Raw genomic sequence first — 6,427 nt, 5'->3', positions numbered from 1 at the left:
AGTGACATCATTTTTATGGTGAAGTCATTTCCTGTTCTTTTTCTCAGGGGGTGGTAAATGGGGTTCAAGTCAATGTGTTTGTTGATAAGAGTTCCGGTTGGAATGCCATGCTTCTAAGATTTCTCGTGCGTGTCTCTGTTTGGCTTGTCCTAGGATAAATTGATTGGCTGGTAATTGCAGGGATTCTTCAGACCACAAGACTTTGGAGCATAAGTGGGACCTTGTGTGCCTCACTCTGTCTAAGCACTTTATGATCTGCCTGTACTGCTCGCAAAACAGTGGTGGTACATGTGAGTACAATAAATCAAATCAAAATCAAATCAAGTAGGTCATTCATCCCATTGACTGTGTTCCACCATTCAATGAGATCATGGGTGATTGGATAATCCTCGACTCTACTTTCCTGCATTTTCCCTATAATCATTGATTCCCTTACTAATTAAAAATCTTCTACCTCATCTTTAATAACCAGCCTTGAAAGCCCTCTGTGGTATAGAATTCCACAGATTCACTAATCTTTGAGCGAAAAAATTTCTCCTCATTTCTGTTTCAAAGCTGTAATCCCTTTATTCTCGGATTATGCCCTCTGGTCTTGGACTCTCTCACAAAAGGAAACAATCTTTCTGCTTTCAAACCAGGCCTTCCTCTAAGAATCCTGTATGTTTCAAGGCTACCACTCATACTTCTGAATTGCAATGAGTACAGACCCAACCTATTCGACCTCTCCTCATTACAAAGTTCTTCCATATCTGGTGTCAGCCTAGTGAATTTTCTTTGGACTATCTCCAATATTAGTACATCTTTCCTTAGATAAGGGGTCCAAAACTATTCACAGTATTCCCGCTGTGGTCTGACTAATTGGTAAGTTGACTGGTTTAGATTTTGCAAAACCTCACTACTTTTACACTCCATTCCATTTGAAATAAAGACCAACATTCCATTTAGCTTCCCTATTACTGAACTTGGCTGTCAGCTTTTGTGACTCCTGGATGGATTCCTAAATCCCTCTGTACATTCAAATGATATTCAGCTTCTTTTTTCTTCTTACCAAAGTGCACAAGCTCACATTTTCCTAATTTCATTTCAAGTTTTTGCCTACTCGCTTAGTCTGTCTATATCCCTCTGCAGACTCTGTGTCATACACACCACTTGCCTTCCCATCTATATTTGTCTTCTGCAAACTTAGCTATAGAACAGGCACTGTTCTCATCCAAATCATTATTCATTCTTGAACAAGCCTATAATATTTGCAATTCTTCAGTCTTCTGACACCTTCCCTGACTGCAGGGAAGCACAAAACGTTATGGCCTGTGTCCCCAGAAGTTCTACCCTCACTTGCTTCAAAACCCTTGGAGGCACCCTGGACCTTATCAACTTTAATTACAAACAGTCTGTCCAAGACATCTTCCTTATTAATTTTGAATCCTTCTACTAAGAGTGTCCTCCTCTGTCAGCATTTTGGTTTTGATTTAAATTTACTCATGGGATATGCACACCACTGGCTGGGCCCAGCATTAATTGCCAATCCATAGCTAACCTTGAGAAGGTGATTGTGAGCTGCCTTCTTGAACCACTGTAGCCTATCTGATGTAGGTAGACCCAGAATATCCATAGGGAGGAAATTCCAAGATTCTGACCCATTGATACTGAAGGATAGCAGTACACTTCTAAGTCAGGATGATAAATGGCTTGGCAGGGAACTTAAGAGCAGTATTGTTCCCAGGTATCTTTTGCCCTTATCCTTTGAGATGTAGGTGGTCGTAGGTTTGGAAGGTGCTGTCTAACGAGTCTTGGTAAAGCCTGGGCAGCATCCTCCACTTTTGTAAAGATAAATGCCAAGTATTTATTTCAATATCTCTGACATACTTCTGCATCCAGGTGTAAATTACCTTTTTGCCTCTACTTCTTTTTAAAACGCTCTTTTACTTATTATATGCCAACAGATGTCTTTGTGATTTTCAATAAAAACTAAAAGAACTATGGATGCTGTGAATCAGACAAAAAACAGAAATTGCTGGAAAAGCTCAGCAGGTCTGACAGCATCTATGGAGAGAAAGGAGAGTTAACATGTTGAGTCGAGTGACCCTTCCTCAGAACTGATGATAGCTAGGAAAATGTCAGTTTACATGCAGAAGATAGGGTTGGGGGGGAGGGCCTAAGGTCTAAACAATAGGTGGGAATAGAGATCAGAGAGAGAGAAGAACAGTTGGATAGACAAAGGAGTGGATAATAATCTGGCTAGCAGGGTGAAAAGCTATTATTTTGAAAAAAACATACTGAACTTCCAATTGCCTGCCACTAGAACACATCACCCTGTTCCCTGGCCAACATTTCTGTCTCAGGCTTGCTGTAGTGCTCCAGCGAAGCTCAGCGCAAGCATTTTCTGCTTGGGAACCCTGCAGCCTTCCAGACTCAATATTGAGTTCAATAACTTTAGGGTTTGAGCATTCCCATGTTGTTACCCCAATCCCCAAATACCAGGTCTTGTTATCACATAGTCTGCTATTACACACAACCCATTGTAAGTCACTAACAGACCTCATTAAAAGCTATTAAACCAAACGCCAACTTGAGGAATTAAGCCAAATGCCAACTCAAGGAATCACAATCATGACTCCTGCCCACCTTCCGAGGACCCCTTCGCCCACCTCCAACACACTGCATCCACCTGGACACCCTGCGCTGGCCTATTACCTGCCCTCGACCTCTTCATTTCCAAGTGCCACCAGGACATTAACTGCCTCAACTTGTCTACCCCCCTCCCCCACTCCAACCTCTCACCCTCACAATACGCAGCCCTCCAATCCCTCTGCTCCAATCCCAACCTCACCATCAAGCCAGCAGATAAAGGCGGTGCAGTGGTCATCTGGCGCACTGACCTCTACACCGCTGAAGCCAAACGCCAACTCAAGGACACCTCTTCCTACCGCCCCCTCGACCATGACCCCACCCCCCATCACCAAACCATCATCTCCCAGACCATACAAAACCACATCACCTCAGGAGATCTCCCACCTACTGCTTCCAACCTCATAGTCCAGGAACCCCGCACTGCCCGGTTCTACCTCCTTCCCAAGATCCACGACCCTGGCCACCCTGGCCGACCCATTGTCTCAGCATGCTTCTGCCCCACTGAACTCATTTCTACTTACCTCGACACTGTGCTATCTCCCCTAGTCCAGGAACTCCCCACATATGTTCGAGACACCACCCACGCCCTCCACCTCCTCCAAGACTTCTGTTTCCCTGGCCCACAATGCCTCATCTTCACCATGGATATCCAATCCCTCTACACCTCCATCCGCCATGACCAGGGCCTCCAAGCCCTCAGTTTTTTCCTCTCCCGACATCCCCAACAGTACCCTTCCACCGACACTCTCATTCGTTTGGCCGAACTGGTCCTCACCCTTTACAATTTCTCCTTCGAATCCTCCCACTTCCTCCAGACCAAAGGGGTAGCCATGGGCACACATATGGGCCCCAGCTATGCCTGTCTCTTTGTTGGCTATGTAGAACAGTCGATCTTCCGTAATTACACCGGCACCACTCCCCACCTCTTCCTCCGCTACATTGATGACTGCATTGGCGCCACCTCGTGCTCCCGCGAGGAGGTTGATCAACTTCACCAACACATTCCACCCTGACCTTAAATCTATCTGGACCATCTCTGACACCTCCCTCCCCTTCCTGGACCTCTCCATCTCCATTAATGACGACCGACTTGACACTGACATTTTTGTACAAACCCACCGACTCCCACAGCTACCTGGATTACACCTCTTCCCACCCTACCTCCTGCAAAATGCCATCCCGTATTCCCAATTCCTCCGCCTCCGCCGTATCTGCTCCCAGGAAGACCAGTTCCACCACAGAACACACCAGATGGCCTCCTTATTTAGAGACCGCAATTTCCCTTCCCACGTGGTTAAAGATGCCCTCCAACGCATCTTGTCCACATCCCGCACCTCCGCCCTCAGACCCCACCCCTCCAACCGTAACAAGGAGAGAACGCCCCTGGTGCTCACCTTCCACCCTACCAACCTTCGCATAAACCAAATCATCCGCCGACATTTCTGCCACCTCCAAAAAGACCCCACCACCAGGGATATATTTCCCTCCCCACCCCTTTCTAGCTTCCGCAAAGACCGTTCCCTCCGTGACTACCTGGTCAGGTCCACGCCCCCCCCTACAACCCACCCTCCCATCCTGGCACCTTCCTCTGCCACCGCAGGAATTGCAAAACTTGCGCCCACACCTCCTCCCTCACCTCCATCCAAGGCCCTAAAGGAACCTTCCACATCCATCAAAGTTTTACCTGCACATCCACTAATATCATTTATTGTATCCGTTGCGGTCTCCTCTACATTGGGGAGACTGGACGCCTCCTAGCAGAGAGCTTTAGGGAACATCTCCGGGACACCCGCACCAATTAACCACACCGCCCTGTGGCCCAACATTTCAACTCCCTCTCCCACTCTGCCGAGGACATGGAGGTCCTGGGTCTCCTTCACTGCCGCTCCCTCACCACCATACGCCTGCAGGAAGAACGCCTCATCTTCCGCTTTGGAACACTTCAACCCCAGGGCATCAATGTGGACTTCAACAGTTTCCTCATTTCCCCTTCCCCCACCTCACCCTAGTTCCAAACTTCCAGCTCAGCACTGTCCCCATGACTTGTCCTACCTGTCTATCTTGTCCTACCTGTCCACCCTCCCCCCCGCCCCGACCTATCACCTTCACCCCCTCCCCCACTCACCTATTGTACTCTATGCTACTTTCTCCCCACCCCCACCCTCCTCTAGCTTATCTCTCCACGCTTCAGGTTCTCTGTCTTTATTCCTGATGAAGGGCTTTTGCCGAAACGTCGATCTTACTGCTAAACCTCAGATGCTGCCTGAACTGCTGTGCTCTTCCAGCACCACTAATCCAGAATCTGGTTTCCAGCATCTGCAGTCATTGTTTTTACCTAGATCGCTATCCACTCTTTTCTATGTACAACTATATAAATGCATAAAATACTGTAAATAAGATTGGGGATTAACATATGTCAGGTGCCACATGGAAATATGATGTTGTGGTAATAACAGATGCTGCTCTGTCTTTGGGCTCTATCCCCATCTATTGTTCAGTCCTTACCTTCTCCCCCTACTCTATCTTCCGCATATAAACTGACATTTCCTAACTATCATCAATTCTGAGGAAGGGTCACTCAACCTGAAACATTAACTTTGATTTCTCTCCACAGATGCTGCCAGACATGCTGAGCATTTCCAACAATTTCTGCTTTTGTCTTTGGGATTCTCCTTTACGTTAGCTGCTAATCTTTTATTTCTAATTCCTCCTTGTTGCTTTTATTTGTTATTTTCACCTTACATCTTAACATTCAATATTCTTCTTGGTTCTCAACTATATTTTCTCCCTTAGACCTCTTATCCACACACTTTCTTTCTAATGTTGATTTCTATTTCCGTCGCAATGCAGGGAACTTTGGATATGTTTATGTTTGGATATGTTAACCTTTCCCATTTGATACAATATAACTTGATTGCACCTAAGCCATCTGCTCTTTGAAGGTAGCCTATTGTTCAATTACCATTCTTCCTGCTAACCTCTTGTTCCAGTTAATCCTGTTTTTGCCCCAATGAAGTCAGCTTTGTGCCAAATGATTTTTGCTACTCTGTATTGTTGCCTGTCAATGCCTATCACCATCATGAATCTTATGATTGAATTATCACTTCTCTAAATGTTCTCCCACTGTCACGTGACACACACTTAATTTCCAAGGACTAGGTCTGACAACATATCCTTTCTTGTTGGACTGCACACATACTGCTGTAGGGAACTCACCTGAACACAATCTGGGAACATTTGCCCCTCACACTAAGATTGTCCGAGTCTATATTTGGGAAACTGAAGTCCCTATTGTAATTACTCCATAATGTTGGCATTTTTCTGTAAATTCCTTGCAGATACGTTCCTCTACACCCTTTGCACTACTTCATGGTCTGTAGACTACATAGCAACGTACTTCTACCCTTTTTATTACTAAGCTGTAGCCAAACTGATTCTGTCGTTCAACCATCCAAGAAATCTTCTTTTGTCAGGACTCCTTAACCAATACTGCTACCCCATCTCCTTTCCTAAACAACTAATAGCCTGGTATATTTAACAATAAATCATGCCCTTCACAGAGCAGCATCTGTTATTACCACAACATCATATTTCCATGTGGCACCTGACATCTGTTACTCCCCAATCTTATTTACAGTATTTGATGCATTTATATACACATTAACTCGAGTTTAGACTTCATTTCTTTCTCCCTTACTCCAACTTTCACCCATCAATGTAATATTCTCTATTCTGGTACCAACCTAAATATTCTGCAAACGCTGATAATCTCCAATATTCTCTCTTGATTCCCCTG

Source organism: Chiloscyllium plagiosum, unplaced genomic scaffold (assembly GCF_037043375.1).
Source record: "Chiloscyllium plagiosum isolate Xiang-an unplaced genomic scaffold, Cpla_swu_hap1 HiC_scaffold_8, whole genome shotgun sequence".
NCBI classification, from domain to species: Eukaryota; Metazoa; Chordata; class Chondrichthyes; order Orectolobiformes; family Hemiscylliidae; genus Chiloscyllium; species Chiloscyllium plagiosum.
The sequence above is the reverse complement of the archived record's forward strand: the minus strand, read 5'-3'. Positions refer to the sequence as shown.